Source organism: Eriocheir sinensis, chromosome 29, assembly GCF_024679095.1.
Source record: "Eriocheir sinensis breed Jianghai 21 chromosome 29, ASM2467909v1, whole genome shotgun sequence".
In the NCBI taxonomy this organism is placed as follows: Eukaryota; Metazoa; Arthropoda; class Malacostraca; order Decapoda; family Varunidae; genus Eriocheir; species Eriocheir sinensis.
The window spans coordinates 13,737,651-13,761,178 of NC_066537.1; the positions used below are offsets into that span (position 1 = coordinate 13,737,651).

Here is a 23,528-nt window from a genome sequence, read left to right on the forward strand (position 1 = left end):
TGGTAATGACTGAAGATGTTACGGAGATGAACACCAAGGCCATGCGGACCTATAGTGTATGCCCCTAACTTTACTTTTTGATGATGATGATGATGATGATGAAGAACGGAAAGGTAAGGTAAAATTCTCAGGTAAGTGTACTCCTTTTACCACAATTGTTGCTTGAGGGAGAGAAAAGAACCGGTAGGCCTATCCTGGGTTCTATTGATTTTCAGGCACAGAGAGGAGAAGGAGGAGGGAGAGAAAGAGGAAGAGGAGAAATTGGAAGAGGAGGTGGATGATTGAGTACATGATAAGGAAGTAGTAATGTGGCGAAGGAGGAAGAAAGAGATTAAGGAAAGAGGGAAGATAAAAACGAGAGGATAAGAAAGATAAGGACGTATGAAGGATGTTGGGAGGTATAAGAAAGAAGAAGTATAGGAAAGGAATAAGAAATAAGAGCACCATGGGATAGACCGGAGAGAGAGGGAGAGAAAAAGAGTAGTAAAGCAAGGAGACGAAGGAGGTAGGGATGATCAGGAAGGAGGAAGAAGGGGTGAAACAGAATTATCAAATCATTCCAAGATGTAGGAGCCAATAATCCCGTCAGCTATTAACTTTACGCGTGACGTCACTGATGATGCATTTCCTCCTGGGTGTGAGGTAGGAGGGAAAGGAAGAGGCAAAGGAGGCAGCTGGCGACATCTCCCAACCCTCACATGCTCCTCCTCCCTCGCTGAAAGTCACGTGTAGGGCCTGGCGGACCGGCGTACTGAGCTAGAGCGTTTGGTGGTGGGTCTCCCCCTCTCCCCTCTCCATTCTCCCCCGCTACTCATCCTCCCCCACAACTCTCCCTCAGACAGATTCTCTCTCTTTCCTCTCGACTCGCCAGTCTACAGTACAACCTCAGCTGGACGGGCACTTCCTCAGTCTGTCCGGTCTGTGCCCATTCAGTGTGTGTTTTTTTACTATCTTCAACGTCTTCTGCCGGGTGTGTCTTCTGCTGCCCCTTCTGTTCCTGCTGCTTCTGCCGGGTGTTTGTGGTGGAAGGACTTGTGACATCTCGGTACGGTGAAGTCTCTGTTTTGTTGGGTGTTTGTGTTTGTGTGCCAGGTGTTTGTGGTGTATTTCTTGGTGTTTGTGTCTTCAAGTGTTTCTTCCTGCTATAGTGAAGTGATGTTTGAAGTGTGTTTGAGTGGAAAATTTTAACAGTACGTGTGTGGAAGTGAGTGTTTGTGTGTGTTGTGATGGTGGTGCGTTACAGTGTTTCCATGGGTGTGGGTGTGCCCTAAAACCCTGATACACCTGTGCTTTTTATACCTACACCCTGCCACACCCAAGGAATATGTGTATGTGTGTGTATTGGTAGTGATAGTGGTGGTTGTGTGCTATTTCCATGGGTGCGGGTGCCTTAAAACCCCCTCCGATTTCTATTACTACACACCCACTACAGGAACTACACCTTACTACTACACCTAGGAATATGTATAGGTATGTGTAGTGGTGGTGGTAGAGGTGGTTGTGTACTATTGTCATGGGTGTGGGTGCTCTGAAACCCTGATACACCTGTGCTTTCCATTACTACACACCCCTGCACCTCACCCACGCACATATACACCTCTGGAATATGTGTATGGGTGTGTATAGATGATGGAGGTTGCTATACAGTGTTTCCGTGGGTGTATGTACTCTAAAACCTTGACACAGTTGAGGCTTATGTAACTATTCCCCTCTACACCTTACCTATCTAAATATACCTATCGAGTATATCTATGTGTGTATGTATTGGTGATCTTAGTGGCTTATGATACTAAACAATCCACCATTTCCTCATAGATACATCCAAGTAATACGTATTTTAGTGGTGATTTGGGAGGCAATATACTTATTTCGGGGGTATATGGGTCCTAAAACCTTAATATACTTGAGATTACTGTTAATATACACCCAATAACCTCACCTACGAAGAGATACAGTTAGTTCTATGGGGCAATTTATGTTACAGCTTGGCCGGGTTGCTGTGTGTGTGTGTGTGTGTGTGTGTGGAGCGGGCCAAGGAGGGGATACGGGGCGATACAGGGCTGGGTGAAGGTGGACCGGGGTGTAGGGGGTCCAAGGCTGGGGAAGGGTGTACCAGGGGGGGCGTGGGTGGGCCGTATAGTACACGTGACACCCCCGTTTTAGTGATTCTCCTACCTGGTTACCTAAATTACTCTTTGATACACCTGAGTTTTGTACGTTTTCCTGTTTGATGAGTGTTTGCGTATGATGGGTAAGAGAGAAAGGGGATTGAGAGAGAGAGAGAGAGAGGTCCACCCGACTTCCTTAAAACTTACTCATCTTAGGAAGTCCAGAAAAAGCAAAGTAAGCAATATTTCTTGACGTAACTGCTTTTTTTTTCCTTTTCCTCCTCTTTCCTCTTCTTCTTCTTCTTCTTCTTCTTCTTCTTCTTCTTCTTCTTCTTCCCTTCTTTTCCTCTTCCCTCTTCACTTCTTCATTTCCTCCACTTATGCATTTATTTTCGTCCTCCTCCACTTCCACCGTTCTATTTCTGCTCAGCCCTTCCACTTCTCTCCTTTTCCTCTTCCTCCTCCTCCTCCTCTTCCTCTTTCTCCTCCATCTTCTCTTCCTCCTCCTCCTCTTCGTGGACAGATTTGGGCTTTTTTTTTCGGACACAGACGAAGCTAGACATTGAGGCGCCACGAGAGAGATAGAGATAGAGAGAGAGAGAGAGAGAGAGAGAGAGAGAGAGAGAGAGAGAGAGAGAGAGAGAGAGGCATGTACGAGACTAATTGACGTTAGTTTTTTTTTTTTTTTCATCGAAGGGAAAAAACGGAGGCAAGCGCTATCTTTTTCTGTTAGTGTGTGTGTGTGTGTGTGTCCCAAGGTGAGAGTTTACCTGTCTGATAAATGAATAGTGTGTCATTCTTACGCAATCTGTCCTTTTTTACGCAATATTTCATAATCTCAAACTTTCTTCATCTTTTACATAACGCAGCATCCTTTTTTTACTTCATTTTCTCAGTATTTACATTTCTATTTTCATTTGTTTTATTGCTTTCAAATATTGACTCATTAGGCATTATTTAGTTTTATCTATTCTTTCTAAAACTGATCACTACCGCAAGATGGCAGCTGCTTCGTTCTTTTACCTGAGCCTTTTATCATTAATGCGACTACGTTAATGATTTTTTCGGTAATTATCATCCATTTCTGTTTTAATGGTGCCAAACAATCTATTTTTTTTTGCTTTTTTAAGTTTTATTTTAGCTTGGAAACTTTACATTCTTATTTTAGGATGTGTCAAGTTACGTTAAGGTTATTTTCATGTACGTGTGATTTTCTTTTCTAATTCTAAGATAAGCTATGGTTAGTTACATATGTATTAGGCTAAGGTTAAGGTAGGTTATAGCTAATATTCCAAGGCTCGGATTCATTTAGGGGAGGAGAAATTATAGTTAGGTTAGATAAGATTATTGTATACAAGAACCATTTCCTTTATGCGAGGCCAAATAAACTTTCAGGAGCTGTGTATAGGCTGACTGGCCTCTTGAAGTCTCCTTATGTATATCCTCGTGTTCAGAGGGTTAGGTTATATATATATATATAGCATAAGATGAGTATATATCTCTTTCGACCTCTCTTTCGACCACTCCACTCTTTTATATAGGAGCAGTCATTAGCGGGCTTTTTTCATTGTTTTCCTTTCTTTCTTTTTTTTGCCCTTGAGCTGTTTCCTTTCCTACTGTAGAAAAAAATCTAAGGTCATGTTGGGCTTTAGTAATATAACAATCTTTATATAAGTTTATGTTAGGTTGCAATATTGTTAGACTTCTGCATTAAGTGATATAAATTTTCAAGAACTACCGGTACCTTATGTATAGGCTAACTGGCCCCTTATAGTCTCCTCGTATTACTCTATCCTTGTGTATAAAAAAATGCTATGCTATGGTACTCTGTTATTCTGTATATCTCCATGTTAGGTGTGTAGCTTCAGGTGCAAGAAATCTAACTTCCTCACCTTTTTACCACTCCTCCTCCTCCCCTCGCCCTTCTCATGTCAGTTATCCTCACACTGCAAGCCGTAACAGAAAGAGAATGCGTCTGTCTGCCTGTCTGTCTCGTCTGCCTGTCAGCCCAGGAGCAAAGCGGGGAAAAAAGACAATAGGAAAAAAGATAAAACGTGTGCATGCCTCTCTCGCTTATCCCGGAATAAAGAAAAATTCAAAAAGGAAAAAAAAAAAGCAGAAATTGTAGCTTTTGAAGTGAAGGTTGTCTTGCATTTTTTTTATCATCTCTATTTTTTAACGTCACTTCTAACCCGCAACTCACTTCGCTTTTTCAGGTTAATTGGGAGAAAAAGCAACCCACTCACTCACCTGCCGGGCAAATCAAGAGCGAGCAGGTGAGAGGCGGGAGGTGCGAAGGTGTGTGTGAAAAATAACAATAATAATAAAGAAAAACCCGCACAAACAAACAGACAAACAGGAAAAAGAAGAACGGCAAAACAACGTAAAAAAATGGCAACTTCAAAATGCATGTGGCGTCTGGGCATAGTGGAGTGAGAGAAGAAGGTAGAGACAAAAAAAGAAAAGAGGAAGATCGTGTTTGTGTGTGCGTGCGTGTGTCTCCAGGTGAGGCGCCCAGCACTTACCTGTCCCAGAGGTGAACTATCAGGAAGGAAGATGCCCCCGGCCCTCTGGATGCCACCCTGGCCAGAACAATTCCTTACCCACGCCCAGCCATCGTTTTAAGGCACCAAGACCCCTTATCCGAAGATCTCTTGATATCATCCTCTCCATCGCCTCCCACACCTCGTTCTCCCTCTCCCCCACTCCTTCCTTCTCCTTCTTCTCCTGTTCCTTCTCCCCCTCTTCCATATTCTCGGATTCTTCCGTCGCCGCCTCCACTCACCCCCCTCCCCTCTCTGTTTCCTCCTCTTCCTGCTCCTCCTCTGCACTCCACTCCAACGCCTCCGCCTCCTCCGATTACTTTTCCTCACCGTCGTCTGTTTCCTCCACTCCCTCAACTCCAGTCCTTGTCTCCTACTCCTCCTCCTCTTCCATTAACTCCATCACCTCCTCTTCCTAAATCTTCGTTCTCTTCACCTCCTCCTCCCCCTCCTCCTCCTCCTCCTCCTCCTCCTCTTCCTCATCAGTGTTCTCTTCTTCCCCCTCATCTTCCACTCCTTCAACCACCCCTTCATCCTCTTCACTCTCCTCCTGCACCTCCTTCTCTTCCTCCTCCTCCTCCTCTTCCATCACCTCCTTTTCTCGTTTCGGAGAGAGGGAGAAGAGGGAAGAGGAAAAAGCTTGAGACAGAAGGAGAAAAGAAGAGAGTGAGGTAAGTTGGTCCACAAACGTTATTTTTTTATTTAGTTTTAAATTTGTAGTTTGTTTAGATGTTTTTGTTGTAAATTATAAGGTTGTTTTGTTTTTTAATTAGTCTTCACCTGTTTACCCGCTTAATTACCCACCTGTCGATACCTGTGTACTCTAATTGGTCAGGTTTGTATCACAGGTAAAGGGTCTAATTAGTTCGTCTTGTTGCCTAGTTTAACAGGTGTATGAAGGCCAATCAATCACGCTGGCTAATCGTCACACACACATACACACACACACACACACACACACACACACACACACCATTCATAGTCTCTTCACTCACATATATCCATTAAATTGTGTACTCTCTCTCTCTCTCTCTCTCTCTCTCTCTCTCTCTCTCTCTCTCTCTCTCTCTCTCTCTCTCTCTCTCTCTCTCTCTCTCTCTCTCTCTCTCTCTCTCTCTCTCTCTCTCTCTCTCTCTCACACACACACACACACACACACACACACACACACACACACACACACACACACTAAAAGCATCAATCCATGTACCTTTATTAATATCATAAATTATTAATTTCTCACCTGTGCAATATTAACGCACGGAAATAACTTTGAGAGTAAATTATTTTATTGCTCCAAAATATTATATATAACGAGCTCTGAATATGTTCTTCGTTGTGCTTGAATCTCTATTAATAATTCTAAACGCTATATAGACTAACGATTTTCTGCATGTGAGGTAATTATATACAAACACTCAACTGGTTTGTTTAAAGATATTACGTTCGGCTATTACGGAACATTTAAACTATTTCCTTTCACGTGTATATTTTTCACTCGCTCAAAATATAGATCGTCACAAATGATTCTCTGCATAAGTGAGATAATTATATACAAACACTCAGCTGGTTTGTTAAAAGATACTACGTTCAGCTATTACAGAACGTTTAAACTATTCCCTGTCACGAGTATTTCCTTCGGTCGCTGAGAATATAGATTGTCACAAATGTTTTTCTGCATGTGAGATAATTATATACAAACACTCAGCTGGTTTGTTAAAAGATATTACGTTCAGCTATTACAGAACATTTAAACTATTCCCTGTCACGAGTATTTACATCAATCACTCAGAATATAATAGACTGTCACAAAGGCACGTCAGCTGTTTTACTTTTTCGCTCACGTGTGCAAATATGAAACGTTTTCCGCGCTGCACTAAACAGTTTCAAGGTCAGGCAAAAGCATTTTCCTCTCGCTTAGTCAAACGTTTTTCCTTCGTTGTTTCTCTTTTATATTCCGTTTAAAACATCCATCTATTTTCTCTTCGTTAGTTTGTTTCATATTCATAAACTTAACCCAAACTTTTGTGATGGAGTTGATACATTCTTCCTTGCAAAACTAAACAGACTCCTTCCATTTTTACTCGCTTATAAAAAAACAATCATATTAAGCAAACGTGTATGTTTTTACGATACCATTTAGAACATTTTCACCCCTCATTTCCTTTTTACTCTTCGAAATAGCTTAATTTATTCATTTTTTGCTCCCTTATAATAAAGAAACAAGTCACAAAAAAAAATAACGTGTATATATATTTTTATGATGCAATTCAGACATACTTTTTATCACACTTCATTTTTACTCGTCTTTAAAGGCAAGAGACAACAAAACTAAACTATTGTAATAAAAAGATCATATTCCTCCATGCATAACCAACTTTTTTCCTCTTCGCTCTTCATTTTTACTCGATTCTACAAAACTTAATAATGTAATAAAAAGATCATATTCCTTCATGCATAACCAACCTTCTTCCTCTTCGCTCTTCATTTTTACTCGAATCAACAAAACTTAATAATGTAATAAAAAAAAATCATATTCCTTCATGCATAACCAACCTTTTTCCTCTTCGCTCTTCATTTTTACTCGAATCAACAAAACTTAATAATGTAATAAAAAAATCATATTTCTTCTTGCATGACCAACCTTTTTCCTCTTCGCTCTCCATTTTTACTCGAATCAACAAAATATACATATCACCAAAACCATTCACATAAAATTCTAAAGCATTCTCGAAAAGCCAAACGTTTTATTCTTCTATTCAATTTTTCTGTGAGAGCAAGAACCGCACTATTCACATCCACATTCCCCGCCTTTTGTCGTCTATTCTTCCTTTGTGCGAGCTCTTGCGTGTCCCTATTGATGGAAACGATGATGCAATAATAACACGTCCGCCGGGGGAAGCCTTATCGAGGGAGAGAGAGAGAAGAGGAGACGGGGTACAAAGAAGAAAAGAAAAACACGGTAATGGGACGAAAGAAAATGCTCGAAAAAAAATAATGAGAGAGAGAGGAGACGAGACGGGGAACAAAGAAGAAAAGAAAACACTAATGGGACAAAAGAGATGAGGGAGGGAGAAAATAGATGAGGTTCAGAAAAGAAAGGAATAAAAGCAGTAATGAATAGAAGAGAGAGAGAGAGGTTCATCAATCTCGACAAGAAGAGTGAGGAACTTGGGTCGCATTTCTATTTACAAACAATAATAAAGAAAGGTATGCTCTCTCTCTCTCTCTCTCTCTCTCTCTCTCTCTCTCTCGCACTTAATTAACAAACTTACGGTTTTTTCTTCTAATATCGAGTAAATTGGCGCGGGGAATCACAGGTAATGACTTTAATTAGGAAAGTTTAACACCTGTCTGGGATTTAAAAGGCGCGTGGTCGGGAATTCCGTGAAATACCTGAGTTGAATGTGTTTTGCGAAGCCTTATCAATTAGCAGGTGAGAAAGGTGAAAAGGGAGGGAGGTGATTAAGAGAGGGAGGAGGAGGAGGAGGAGGAGGAGAGAGAGAGAGAGAGAGAGAGAGAGAGAGAGTAAATACCCTTCGTCAAAACCCAACTTTTCTTTCCTTGCTATTTTCTCCTCCTCCTCCTCCTCTCACGTCAACAGCTATGAATCTCTCTCTCTCTCTCTCTCTCTCTCTCTCTCTCTCTCTCTCTCTCTCTCTCTCTCTCTCTCTGCGTTATGTCAAAAATATCTGACGAAGGTGAATTTCCTCCTTACCTGGGACAAGACAGATCGGCAGGTTGATTGAAAACAGGTCAGAGGTCAGGTAAACAGATGGGGGTCAAAAAACAGGAAGGAAAGGGAGACAAATAGACAGAAACTGATGATTGAGAAGAAAGATGGAGGAAGGAAGGTGGATAAGCAGAGGGGGAGGGGAAAGAGGAAGGAAAGAAAGGGAGACAAATAGATTGAAACTGATGACGGAGAAGAATGAGGGAAAAAAGAAAGAATGGTGGATAAACAGAGGAGGGAGAGTAAGCGGGAAAGACTCAAAGGGAAATAGAAAGAGAAAGGAAAGAATGGTGGATAAATATGAGGAAGAAGGAACGGAAAGGAAAGAAAGGGAAACAAAAAAATAAAAACTGATGACAGAAGAAAGAGGAAAAAGAGGAAGGTGAATAAACAGTGGAAGGAAAGGAAACAGGAAAGACACAAAGGGAAATAGAAAAAAGAGAATGGAAATAAAGGTAGATAAAATGAGGAAGAAGGAACGTAAAGAAAGAAAGGGAGACAAAAAATAAAAACTGATGACAGAAGAAAGAGGAAGGAAAGGAAACAGGAAAGACACAAAGGGAAATAGAAAAAAGAGAATGGAAATAAAGGTATATAAACATGAGGAAGAAGGAACGAAAAGGAAAGAAAGGGAGACAAAAAGATAAAAAAAATGATGAAGAGGAAGAAAGAGGAAGGAAAGAAAGGTAGATAAACAGATATCCCATGATAGTGATGAAGATAATGATGATGATGATGATGATGATGACAGCGCTGATATAGTAGTGATGACGGTGGTGTTGGTTAAGTAAGTTACCTAGCTCATGGTAGTGATGATGATGATGATTATGATGGATTGCAAGGGAGGAGGGAAGAAAGGGAAGAAGACTGGGAGGAAACATGGAAGGGAAGGAGAGGGAGAGAAGGAAAGGACGAAGGGATGGAAAAGAAAAGGGAGAAGTAAAATATAGTGATGATAGTGAAAGAGAACGATGATGGTGGTGATGATTGATGAAGTAATAGGAATAATGACGATAGATAGATAGATAGATAGATAGTAGTAGTAGTAGTAGTAGTAGTAGCGGCGTTAAAATATGCCAGTCAGCAACATCCATGAGTCAGACAGTCAGGTAGACAACACACGTAACTGCCTCCTCCTGCCCCACTTACCTGGCGCCGCTCACCTGGTTTGTCTTCACAGTAGTCTTTTACCTGTTCACTCGCCTCACCTGCCCCACGTGTCCCTCCTCCTCCTCCTCCTCCTCCTCCTCCTCCTCGTACCTCTCTTGCCTCTCTAATTAGTCGGTCACGTTGCGGCCTTGTGTGTGTGTGTGTGTGTGTGTGTGTGTGTGTGTGTGTGTGTGTGTGTGTGTGTGTGTGTGTGCGTGCTTTGTTTTTGTTGTGTTATTGTTCTTTCTTATCAGTTTCCTTCCTTCATGTAATTTTGTTTCATTTGTCATTCTTCTTCTCCCTCCTTCTTCTTCTTCTTCGATTACTATTTTTTTCATTCTCCTTTCGTCTTCCATATTATCTTCTTCCATATATACCCTTCCAAAACTCCAACTTCCTCCTCCTCCTCCTCCTCCTCCTCCTCCTCCTCCTCCTTCTCTTCCTCCACCCCTTTTTGTCTGTTCTCTTGTCACATTAATTCTGAGTTGGCCCAGGGGAGTGAGGGGAACAGCATGGGGAGTGAGATGACTAATAAATGAACCACTCCCTCCATTACTCCTCCTCTCCCTTCCCCTCTTCCTCCCCCTCATCCTCCTTCCACACTTTCCTCACGTGGACTTTTCTTCTCTCTTCCACTTACTTCTTTTTCTTACCTTTCTCTCACTTTTCCTTCCTTTTCTCTCACTTTTTCCCCTCCTTTTTCCTCCCTTCCCTTCCCTTCCCTTCCCTTCCATTCATCTCCCTTCATTCTCCATCTACATTTCCCTCTCCACCTACTCCTTTCTCTTGGCCTTCTCTCACTTTTCTCCTTCCCTTTCCCTCACTTCCCCTCCATTTTCCTCCTTCCCCTCCTTTTCCTCCCTTCCCCTCCTTTTCCCTTCCTTCCCCTCCTTTTCACTCCCTTCCCCTCCCTTTCTCTTTTCCCCCATCTACACTTTCGTCACGTGGCCTCTTCTCTCTCTCTCTCTCCCCCATCTACTCTTTCCTCTTAGCTTTCCCTCACTTCTGTCCATCTCCGTCTTTTTTTTTCCTCTCCTTGTTATTTCGGCCCGTTATCTCCCTTAATCCCCTTCTCTCCATGTTCTCTCCACACTTTCCCATCTCTCTTTCTCTCTCACTTTTCCCCTTCACTCCCTTCCCCTCACTTATCTCTCCCATATCTTTCCCGCTTTTCCTTTATCCTTTCCTCTTTTTTTCTTTCCCATTTTCCTTCCTGAGGGTCGTTGCGAGGCTGCCAGGACTTTGGGTTTAAGGGGATACTAATTTAATATTCTTTTTTGCTCCTTTTATTTAGGTTATCTCTAGCATTATTTTCTTGCTGTCTGGTTGGCAATTAAAAAGAAGAAAACGAGGAGTCTAAAATCCTGAAAAATCATCTCTTGAAAATATTCGGAACTAGACATAAAAAAATAAATAAAATAAAAAGATTCGAAAGTCGAGCCTCGGATGAAGCGGCTCTAACGACGAACCTCTTTTCCTCCTCTTTTTCCTCTTCTCTTTCGTTCCTCTTCTTTTTTTTTTCCTCCGTCTTCTCAACGACTCACACTAACCTTTCAACTTCCTCCTCCTCCTCCTCCTCCTCGTAGGGTATCAACAGAACACCTACGATCGGCTGATGGCAAAAAAAAATAAAAAAAATAAATAAATAAAATAAAATAAAAACTACGAATGAATAACAACCTCACCTGTGCTATATTTACCTTCCCACCTGGCTTCCACGCACCTGCCCACGCCACCTCACCTGTCCCTCCCCGCGCCTCATCAATCACAGGTGTGTCGGGAGGTACTAAAGAGGATGTTGAAACGTTTAGATGGAAATTAGTTTTTTTATTTTTTTTTATTTAAGGTGTAATAAATAGCTTTGTTTACCTGTGCGTACTTAAAATAATTACCGTTTAAGTATTCTTCTTTTTCTTCTTGTTTTTGTTCTTCTTTTCTTGTTCTTCTTGTTGTACTTGTTTTTGTTCTTGTTCTTGTTTTTCTTGTTCTTCTTTCTTCTTTTCTTCTTCTTCTTCTTCTTCTTCCATATAAACCTTTTCCAAAACTCCAGCTTCCACCACCTCCTCCTCCTCCTCCTTACCTGTCTCTCTACCCGCAATTACTTAAAACATCTACTTTTTTATGTATTTTTAAAGGCGGAAGTCTGCCAGGTGTTTAATCAGTAATAAGTATCCACCTGTTTTTTCCTTACCTGTAGTTAATTAAATCTCACCTTTCACGCCCCTATGCACCTTACCTGGTTTTGCCCTACTTAACGAACGAGGCAGTGAAGTAAAAAGGTGTAATTAGACTCAGCAGGTGTTAATTATATATCTTTTTTTCTTATTTAGTTTGATTAGTTAAGTTAATTCATTCATTACATACTTTTTCATTCTTTTTTTCTTATTTATTTTGTCTAATTCATTTTTTTCCTTTAGGTTTGTGATGAGTCAGTTAGTTGTTTAGTTACTTCATTCATATTTTTTTTCTTTATTTCTTCTTTCTTTTTTTACTTATTTATTTTGTCCGATTCATTTATTTCCTTTATTATTTTTTTAGGTCAGTTCGTTTTCTAGTGTGTTTTTTGTGTCTGTTTTTCTTTCTTTTTACATTTTTTCTTCTCCGTGCAAGTTTTTCGTTTCGTTCTTTATTCTTTCTCCACTTTCTTTATTATTTTTCTTTCTCTACTTTCTTTATTCTTTTTCTTTCTTCACTTTCTCTATTTTTTTTCTTTCTTCATTCTTTCCTTAATTTCGTCTTTCCTGCTTTCTAATTTACCCGCCTGATTCCTGTTTCTTTATTTCTAGTAGTTCTTTCTTTCGTTAGTTGAGTCCTTTAGTGTCTGTTGAAGATAGTGTAATTTGACTTATAATGTTATGGACACTACCTAATTATACTTACAATACATCACCACCATCATCACCACCATCATCACCACCATCATCACCATCATCACCATTACCACCATTACCTCATTACCACCATCCCTTTAACTCCAATCACCTCTTCCTCCTCTTTCACCACCACCACCACCACCACCACCATCACCACCACCACCTACGCTACTTCTACCTATCGGTGGTGGCGGTGGTGGTGTAGTGTATACCATCACGTGGCGGAGCGGTGTGGAGGTGAAGCCCAGTGGAGGTATATTGACGTGGTGGTGGTGGTGATGGTGGTGGTGGTGGTGATGGTGGTGGTGGTGACTAATCTCCCCTCCTTTCCCCTCTCTCTCCCCTTTCACCTCCCCCAGCCACCTTCTTCCATCCCGCCCTCTTTGTTTTCTCTCCCCCTCTCCCTCTTCTCCCTCCTTTATTCCCTCCCCTTATTTACTAGCCTTCTCTCCCCTCTTTCACCCTCCTTTCCCTCCTTCCCCTCCTTCCCCTCTCTTCCTCTCTCCCTCCTCACCTCCTCCCCCCCCTTTCCTCCTTTCCCTTCCTTTTTTCTCCCCTTTTTCTCCTCACCTTTTTCCCTTTCCTTTCCCTCCTCACCTCCTTTCCTCCGTTCCTTTCTTTCCTCTCTACCTCCTTCCTTCCCTCCTCTTCCCTCCCTACCCTCCCCCCCGCCTCCAGCGTTGTCTATATCAGGGGACACTTAGATAAACTATTTTCCCGGGATATTTTATTTGTGTTTCTTTTTTTCTTTTCTTATACATTTCTTTGTGTGTGTGCTAGCTTTGTTTTCTTTTCTTTTTTTGTTTATATATTTTTTCTTTATTTCTCTTTTTCTTTTTGTTTTGGGAAAGTCAGTTCGTTTTGTAGTGTTTCTTGTTTGTTTGTTTGTTTGTTTGTTTTATTTTACATTTTCTGTGTGTTAGTTTTCCCTTCATTTTCTTTCTTTTATTCTTTCTTTTTTATTCTGTTTTTTCTTTTTATTTACTTTGTTTCATATATTTATTTTCCTTACTTACGTTTTGCTTGTTTACTTCTTTTTTTTATTTTTATAATGCTAGGTTTATTTTTTTCTTCGTTCTTTCCTTATTATCTTTCTTTCTTCATTCTCTTGCCATTCTCTTCCTTCATCCTTGCTTAATCTCGTGCTTTCTTTTTTCTTACGTACATTCTCTGACATATTAATTCCTTTAGTTGTTTTGAAGAGTCAGTTCGTTGTGTCGATAGTTAATAGTTTACCTTATTCTTTTAGTTAGTTATTTCGTTAGTTAATTCCTTTACTTTCTGTTTTAATTTCTTTTATACTAGTTTTAAAGTCCGCTAATCATCATTGCTCCTATAAAAAAAAAAGTAGAAAGGAGTGGCCAAAAGAGAGGTCAATTTCGGATGGAGAGGTGTCTTGTGTGTGTGTGTGTGTGTGTGTGTGTGTGTGTGTGTGATATTGCTGTTGTTATATATGTATTGTGTGATTAATGATTTTTCTTACCTGTTCATTTAGCATCGTTATTGTTATTGTTTTGTTATATAGTATGGTTAGTGTTCTTGAGTGCTAGTGTCTATCTCACCTGCATTATGAATCCTTTACCTGTTCGCTTCGCCGTATACTGTTATTGTTTTGTTATATCTTAGGGTTAGTGTTCTTCTCAAGTGCTTGTGTCTTTCTCACCTCCAGTCTGGTTATGGGTCCTCTACCTGTTCGCTTTGCCGTATACTGTTATTGTATTGTTATAATGGTTCGTGTTTTCTTTTACGTTCTTTTCTTTCTCTTCACCTGAGCACTCATCGTCGGTCACTTTGTTTTCCTTTTCCGTTCGTTCCTTTCTCACCTGTCTACTCTCCGTCGGTCACCTGTCCACCCACGCTCACCTTTGCTGCGCCTCGTGACACACACACACACACACACACACACACACACACACACACACACACACACACACACACACACACACACACATACAGTTCCCAAGCTTCCAAGAAATGAAACGTGTTTTCCTTTTTTTCTTCATTCATTCACTTACGTTTGCTAATTTTCCGGTAATCTCCTTTCCCCCTCCTCCTCCTCTTCCTACCCCTCTTCCTCTTCCTCCTCTTCATCCTCCTCCCACTCACGTTTCGGAGCGTCATGTCAGCAAGAGGGGGAGGAGGAGGAGAAGGAGGAGGAGGAGGAGGACACATCACATTCTCGTATATTGCCACACCCTTCAGGGACCCTTTGAGAGAGAGAGAGAGAGAGAGAAACTATATACTATGCGTAACGTCATCCTTTCATCTCCTCCTCCTCCTCCTCCTCTGCACATGTTTTTACCCGTGGACATAGCAAAGTAATCAATGTGCCGAGGAAGAAGAGGAAGCCAGGGAAGGCGAGGAGGAGGAGGAGGAGGAGGAGGAGAGGTTAAGCGTGAAGCAAGATACAGATAAAAGTGATGAAACAGAAAGAATAGACAGGGAAGGAAGATAGGGAAACGAGGGCGAGGAGGAGGAGGAGGAGGAGAAGAGACATGTAGCAATGGGGAAGAAAAGGTAAAGGGAAGTAAGTAACGGGAATGGAAGAGAGGAAAACTGAATAATGAGGAAAAGAAGAAAAGAAAAAAGAAAAAGAAAAAGAAGAAAAAAAAGTAATAGTTATGAAGGAAGAAGGATGGAATTAAAAGGACAGAGACAGGAATTAAGTAGGAGAAGAGGAAGAAGAAGGGGGTAAGAAGAGGGGAGATGAGGAGGAGGAAGAAGAGGGTGAGGAAGGGATAAAGAGGGGGGATGTGTACTCCACCCCCCCAACCCCCCTTCGATCAATGGTACTGCGCTCTCTCTCTCTCTCTCTCTCTCTCTCTCTCTCTCTCTCTCTCTCTCTCTCTCTCTCTCTCTCTCTCTCTCTCTCTCTCTCTCTCATACGGAATCACTTCCTCTCTCTCTCTCTCGCGCGCTCTCTCTCTCTCTCTCTCTCTCTCTCTCTCTCTCTCTCTCTCTCTCTCTCTCTCTCTCTCTCTCTCTCTCTCTCTCACACACACACACACACACACATACACACACACAGCTAAGAGAAAGAGGAAGAGGAAAAGGAAGAAGGAAAAAAAACATGTCCGTCAGTTCTTTTATTTATTTATTTGTTTGTCTGTTTTCTTATCTCTCGAGTGATTATTTTGAGGGTAATGTAATTGATTTTCTTTATTTTTATTTTTTTGTGGTTAGTTTGTGTTTGTGTTAGTAGCAGTAGTAGTGGTTAGTAGTAGTAGTAGTAGTAGTAGTAGTAGTAGTAGTAGTAGTAGCGGTCTTTTTATATTAGAAGCAGAATTATTATCATTGTATCATTAGGAGACAGGAAGGGAGGGAAGAAGGGAGGAAGACAGATAGGGAAGGAGGAAGGGAGGTAGAAAGGAACGGGAGGAGGAAGGTAGACAGGGAAATATGGAGAGATAGAAAGAGAGAAAGGAAAAAGATAATAAGGGAAAGAGGAAGGGATAAAGAGAGGGAGATAAAGTATGCACGTAATTAAAAAAAAAGGGGGGGGGGGGGAGGTGTAACGGGTTCATGCCACACACGAAGAGATAGCAACCCCGATAACACACGCACGCACACACACACACTGATAACACACCTGTATCTCACCTCCCGTCACGTGGCCGCTGTCCTAACCCACCTGTCACCGGCGTTCCCTCACCTGCATTCCTTCACCTGGTAATCAGCATCCTCACCTGCTAATCATCATCCTGACAGTAATTTGCTTGAGTTTTTTTAGTGACTGCGCAGAGTAATATTTTCGAGTCATTGTATTATTTTCTTGTATTATATAAGTTTCGCATTTTTTTTTTTTTTTTTGACTAGTCTACGTATTATTTCCGCGGCATTCTATTCATTTTTTCATATAACTGTCTGTGTCAATTTACCAGTGGGTCTGTCTACGTATCTACCTGTCTGTCTGTGTCTATTAATCTCCCAATTCATCTATCGCAACTATCTATACCCTTTAATTAATCCCTCCGTTACCTCCTTTTCCTCACTCAATTTGTATTCTTCCTAATTGCTCCCCATCATCCAATTTTCCTCGTGATGACTATAATTGGTTCCGATTCCTTGGTGCTTATCACTTAGGCTCATTTATCTAATTGAGAAAGCTGAGATGGGAGGAGAAGGGGAAGGAAGGGAGGATGGAGAAACATTGAAGCGTGGAAGATCAGGCAACAGAAAGCGTGTGAGGCGGTAAGGAGGCTGCTTGCTTGAGGGGGCTTAATCTGTTCGTCGAGCACGCCAGGGACCCACGGAACAGATTATTGTACTTCCTCGACTAAGGTGTGGGACCGTTCACTTCACCCCTGACGTAGCAAAGTAAGAGTCAGAGCGATGTTTTAAAGAGTTAACCGTTCCTATATTAACTAATGCAGGAAGGTTGTTGCAGTGGCGGATAAGTCTACTCGAGAAAATATAAAAAAAAAACTGCCGGTCTGTGCTGCATCATCTCGCTTGAATTGACTGATCGTTATTTCTTGTTCTCGGGTTAGTTTGGAGCTTGGAAAAATGGGAGTGATCGCGCTACTAAACTTGTTGTGGTTTGAAGAAGGTATCATATCCCCTCGTTGTCGTCTCGTCTCTTTTCCAACGTGAAAAGTCGCCGCTTGGTCGTTCTTACGGTTGTGCCCTCGAGAATGATATTTGTCTCGCGAGTCGCTGCACTCACTCTAGTAACTGGACGTCTTCTCTGTGATTAAAGAGGGAAGTGTACTGCGTTTCCCAGGTGAAGTCTTACCAACGAGTCACACAAAGATAAGAAGAGTAGTGACAGAGGAGAAAAGGAGGAAGAAGTTAGGGAAAGAAGGAGGAGAGGTGAGCCACTCGTTGTTTTCCTTACTGGAGGAGGCTCAGTAGGCTTTTCGTCTCCTGTTGTTGTTGTTTTTATATCCTTGAGCTGCTTCCTCTACCGTAAAAAAAAAGGAAAATGAGGAAGTGGAGGAAAAAAAAAGGAATAAGAGGAGTAGAGGAGAAAAAGAGTGAAGAGGAGGAAAAGGACGTGGAAAAAGAGAAGAGGAAGAAAGAAAGAGAAAGAGAAGAAAAAAGACGAAGAAGAAGAGGAAGAGTAAAAGTAAAAGAGGAGGAAAAAGACGTGGAAGAAGAGGAGAAGAGGAAGAGAAAAATAGAAAGAGGAGGAAAAAGACGAGGAAGAAGAGAAGAGAAAGAAAAGGAGAAAGAGGAGGAAAAAGACGAGGAAGAAGAAGAGAAGAGAAAAAAATTACACGTTGACCAAAGAAGAAATGAGATAGGGATAGAGGAGAAAAAGAACAAAGAGTGGAGTAAGAAGAGAAGCAGTAGAGGCAAAAAAGAAAAAAAAAATCAGTCACAAGGAGAAAAAAGACCGTCGAATCAATAACTTTACCACATCATCTAAGCCCCCGTATGTGGTATTAGATCCTCTTGAACTTAGAATCCAATGCTATTTCGATCCCATATAGAGTATTGGCAGTCAAGGTCGCTATAATAGTGGGGAGGGGGGATGGCCTTCAACCGACCTGCGGAAATAGAAAATAGGCCTAACGTGAAAAGGGTATCTCTCTCTCTCTCTCTCTCTCTCTCTCTCTCTCTCTCTCTCTCTCTCTCTCTCTCTCTCTCTCTCCTTATCATCATCATTCTTCTTCTTCTTCTTCTTCTTTCCATCATCATCATTATTATCATCATCATCGTCATTTTCAATAGTTTCATGTTCGTTAATTTCCAAGCCATGTACATATTCATTACTGTGTATATACTTAAGAAAGGTAAAAACGCACACGACCCACTTTAGATGTACGTATGACACTTCACATGTATACACCAATTAAAAATATACATACATTTAGACTGACTGACTGAGTGACTGACTGCCTGCCTGACCGATTGAATGACTGACTGATTGATTGATTGGCTGCCTTTTTTTTCGATAAGTAGACACCTACGTAAACATCTGACTGACTGAATGGCAAAATTACTGGATGACTGACTAATTGGGTCATTGACTACCTAAGCGACTGGTTTTCGAAGTAATTAGGTTGGAAACTGGTTAAAACTGGTACTGACTGGCTGGCTGACAATGACTGACTGACTTACTGAGTGGCATTGACTAACTGACTGACTGGGTGACATTGACAAACTGACTGACATACTGACTGGCAGAATTTCTCCCTGACTAGAATGATAAGTTAGTCGCCAAACCCAAGTCTTTGTTTGTGTGTGTGTGTGTGTGTGTGTGTGAGAGAGAGAGAGAGAGAGAAGACATTAACGTGATGAAGGAAGCTTTTAATTTACAAGGTTAGCGGAGTAAAGTGTGTATGTGTGTGTATGTGTGTGTGTGTGTTTACGAATGAAAGAGGTTACACTTACTAAAATTGCAAAATGAGAGCGAACAAAAGAGTAATATGAAAGGTGTGTGTGTGTGTGTGTGTGTGATTAGCGCGTTACGTACACACGCGCGACTCCCGAGGCTTCACGTTGCGGTCCACGTGCACCGCGAAGTAACCGTTTCCCTGCACTCGGCTGTGGCTTCGGCTTCGTGTGTGTGTGTGTGTGTGTGTGTGTGTGTGTGTGTGTGTGTGTGTGTGTGATAAGTTCGTCCTGATCTTTCCTACTTTCCTTCTTCTCTTACTTTCCTTCTTCCTTTTACTTTCCTTCTTCCTCTTACTTTTCTTTTTCCTCTTTCTTTCCTCCTCTTACTTTCCTTTTACTTTCCTTCTTCCTCTTACTTTCCTTCTTTCTCTTATTTTTCTTTCCTCTTACTTTCCTTCTTCCTTTTACTTTATCTTTTCCTCTTACTTTCCTTCTTCCTCTTACTTTCTTTCCTTCTCTTATTTTCCTTCTTCCTCTTACTTTCTCTCCTCTTACTTTCCTTCTTCCTCTTATTTTCTATCCTCTTATTTTCCTTCTTCCTCTTACTTTCCTTCTTCCTCTTACTTTCCTTCTTTCTCATACTTTCTTTCCTCCTTTTTCTTTCTCATACTTTCTTTCCCCCTCTTACTTTCCTTTTTCCTCTTCCTCCTCTTATTTTCCTTCTTTCTCACCTTTGTTTTCTTCTTTTCTTTGTACATCTTTTCTAATTGTTATTTATATTATCTCCTATTTATTTTTATTTATGTGTTTCTATCTTTATTTTCGTCTATTTCATAATTTCTTTCTTTATGCTTTTTGTTTATGTTCGTAATTTTCTTTCTTTCTTTCTTTGTATCACATTGTTAAGAAGTTTACTCAGGCTCTTCTCGTTTTCCTCTGCTTTTCGTTTTTTTCTAATTCTTCTTCTTCTTCTCGTTCTTCTTCCTCTTTTTCTTCTTCTCCTTCTTCTTCTTCTTCTACGTCAATATTATAACCTTATACATACGTCCTACTTTTCTCGTCTCGTCCTCGTTGACATCGCCCTCTTAATCCTCCTCCTCCTCCTCCTCCTCCTCCTTCACTCAATACCTCAAATAACTCCACTTTCAATTTTTACATAACGTATACATAACGTAGTGGTGGTGGTGGTGGTGATGGCGTGTCGTAGTGATGGTGGTGGTGGTGGTGGTGGTGGTATGATAGGTGTGGTTAGTATATTTTGAGAGAGTGTTGGCAATGATGGTAAAATCCCTTATGTAAACGAGATAGAAAGATAGATAGAAAGATACATTGATAGGTATGTAGGTAGGTAGGTAAGGCAGGTGTTTAAGTAGGCAGGTGAACTAGACTTACCTGTGTCTTTTGTAAGTCTTCATGATGTTAATGTTTGAGGGAGAGGGGAAAGGCGGTTAGAGAGAGAGAGAGAGAGAGAGAGAGAGAGAGAGAGAAAGGTCATTGTTACGTTGCAAGTAGATTAGAATGGATGAAAGGAAGATGGGAGGGGAGGAAGTGGGGAAGAGGGGAAGAAAAAAAAAAAGAGATTAGAGGAGGAGGAGGAGGAGGAGGAGGGAGGCGAAGGGGGGTTGGCCGATAGTGAAGTTAGGAGGAGGAGGAGGAGGAGGAAGTTGAGAGGGGTGAGAGAAGTGAAAGAGGGAAGGGGGAGGGGAGGGGGAAGGGGGGATACAAACACGTGATCAACCAGCGGCGTGTTTTAAAATCATTTGGGTGAAGTTGGCACGCACCTCGTCCACCTCCCTCCTCCTCCTCCTCCTCCTCGCGCCCAGTCATCCTTCTCTTCCTCACCTTATGCCCCCCTCAAGGCCTCTCTGTCTCTGTCTCTCCTCTTACCTCTCCACTTCTCTTCCCTTCTCTCCTCTTCTCTTCCCTTCTTTCCTCTACTTTTTCTTTCATTATCAGTTCCTTTTCTCTCTTTCTCTCTCCATGTTTATCCATCTCTCTCTTCTCCCTCTCCTCTCTACCTCCTCCCCCTCCCTCTCTCCCCCTCACTCCCTCTCCCTCTACCGCCGAAAAACGTGATCTCTCTCTCTCTCTCTCTCTCTCTCTCTCTCTCTCTCTCTCTCTCTCTCTCTCTCTCTCTCTCTCTCCACCTACCTGTATATCTGTGGTTACCTGGGGAATCAATTAGCACAGATGACTTGACACAGCTCAGGTAGCGTCAACAACACTTTCCGGGAGCGAGAAAGGTGAATTGGCATAAAATAAAAAATAAAAAGTCGGACAGGTATTCTAGGAGTCATACCACGTTGCTGAATGGGCGATGGTAGAGAGAGGAATATTGCTACTACTAATATTACTACTACTACCACTACTACTACTACTACTACTACTACTACTACTACTGCTGCTGCTGCTCCTTTACCTGCACTGTCTTCCAGGTGTTAATTAGATCCTGTTACCTTTGTTCTTGTTCCTTTATTGCTCCTTGACTCACATCCCTTATTGCCGTTGTAGAAGTAGTAGTAGTAGTAGTAGTAGTAGTAGTAGTAGTAGTAGTAACACGTAGGACACCGACACGAGCTTTATTATCACTAAGGGACAATTACCTGTATCGGGAAGGTGTGCGGAAGGGAGACAGGTAAAGCAATTTGTGATAAGGTAAAAATTTGTCAGAAGGAAGCGAGCCGGGGCTAACTTTTTTCCCTCTTCCGTTAAAGTTCAGCCAATTTCCTCGAGTTGGGTGAAGTTAGTGAGTCGTTTAGCGTAAGGAAGCGAGATGATTTAAATTGAAGAGGTGGAATGCTAAAGAGATCAAAGTGTTACCTGGGTTGAAAAATATGATCAAGGTGTAACAAGAGGGATGAACTAGTTTTTTTATTTATTTTGTTGTTATTGTTGTTGTTGTTGTCACCCGTGTTGGATTGAGGTAAACATCATGAATTACGGGAAAAAAGAAAAGTTGAAGATGGTAATGATTTTTTTCTACTTTTCTTCCTTTTCTTCTTTTTATATTTCATCTTCTTTTTCTTTGCTCTTCTTCTTCTTCTTCTTTTTCTTCTTCTTCTTCTTTTTGATCTTTTTTCTTCATCTTCTTTATCTTCTTTTTCTTCTTTTTCTTCATCCTTCTTCTTCTTCATCGTCATTATCATCATCTATTTCCTCTTTTTTATTTCCTGCGTCGGTTCCTCAAATAACTCACCTTCTGCACCAACACCAAACACTATACAAAGAATTTTAAACTATTTTGTGTTGGACTGTGTGAACTATTATATAAGAACAGATGCCGTTTCTGACGTCACACGGCGGCACTGGGGGTTCAAATCGTCTCGCCCTGACTCTTCACCTCCAAGGATTGATGCTCTAACGCACTTGGATACTATACGCAACACATTCTGATGACGAACAAAAACAAGGACCGTATTCTCAGACGCTTTGGGCTCTCAAAACAAATATTATCATAAGCCAGAGAGAAGATTAGTCGGATTCTCATGAGTGATTTTTACGTCCGTGGTGCACAAGCCTTGTCAGACTATCACTTGGCTCATAAAACTACCCTTGAAAATACCCACAACTACCTCTACGAAAGCCTTGTCAAATGTGCGTGTGTGATCCCCGACATGTTAGAGAATTAGAGGCAAACATGGGGAGGTCATTTTATGCATAGACCTGATAATAGAGAGACATCGAAACTCACATAGAAGAAAGAGAAGATGTTTAGAAAAAGAAGAACTGATAACAGAGAGGCAGCCCAGGAATAGTATTATGCATAGACCTGATAATAGAGAGACATCGAAACTCACATAGAAGAAAGAGAAGATGTTTAGAGAAAGAAGAACTGATAACAGAGAGGCAGCCCAGGAATAGTATTATGCATAGACCTGATAATAGAGAGATATCGAACTCACTTAGAATTGGGAAAGAATGTTTAGAGAAAGATGAACCAATAACAGAGGCAGCCCATTAATAGTATCAGTCAGGGCAGAAAAAGGACCAGGCGGAGGGATGAAATTGCAGCCTTTTCCGGAGCTCCACACAAATGATGCTTAAATATGAAGCAAAATTTGGCTGGTCATTAATTTTAAGCATAGAACTGATGACAAAGTGACATCGAAGCCACACAGAGGGGAAAGGATGCTGAAAATGAAGGAAAGAAAGTAGAGCTAAAAATCTAGGGGCAAACCAGAAATTGTAAAGACGGGGTAGAAAGAGAATCAGGTGGAGAGATGGAATTAGAACCTTCGCCGGAGCAGGATGGAGTACACTAACATCAGACAAGTGGAACGTTAGGAAAGGCCTTTATATTGCGCCTCTCTCTCTCTCTCTCTGTATGAATGTATGTATGAATTCTCTCTCTCTCTCTCTCTCTCTCTCTCTCTCTCTCTCTCTCTCTCTCTCTCTCTCTCTCTCTCTCTGAATGAAATAATTGTACGTGTGTTTCTCTTTGAGAGAGAGAGAGAGAGAGAGAGATATTGTAGCGGTGGCATACGTCCAGGCAAGGAATAGGACTGGGAGACAAAAAAAAAAAAAAAAAGAGGGGAGGAGGGATAAGGTAGGGGGAGGGAGGGAGGGATGGCTTAGCAACTTGTATATATAAAAGAAGCAAAACAAAAATAGAAATTAAAAGCAAAAAGAAAAAGAAAAAAAATCCGGAAGTGAGAAGGAAACGAGGAGCGAAGTTTGGCAAAGTTAGAAGTCTAGATGATTCTGTGCTCTCTCTCTCTCTCTCTCTCTCTCTCTCTCTCTCTCTCTCTCTCTCTCTCTCTCTCTCTCTCTCTCTCGTTATTTATCTATTTATTTTTTTCTTTCTTTATCTCTTTCGTTATTCATTTAGTTAGTTATTCCT

General features: G+C 41.3%; 1 protein-coding gene across 3 annotated transcripts in view; it reads left to right on the forward strand.

Annotated features, from left to right (window-relative positions):
- The first annotated feature begins 621 nt into the window (after positions 1-621).
- The window catches only part of LOC127005094 (protein timeless-like), a 101,326-nt gene continuing 78,419 nt past the window's right edge, over positions 622-23,528 (forward strand). Inside the window, exons 1-2 of one of the 3 annotated variants that reach the window (XM_050873652.1) lie at positions 622-1,045; positions 4,325-5,322. The gene's annotated coding sequence lies outside the window, so the exon portion shown is untranslated. The remainder of the gene's footprint in view (positions 1,046-4,324; positions 5,323-23,528) is intronic. The other 2 variants (XM_050873653.1, XM_050873655.1) reach the window with 2 other exon arrangements.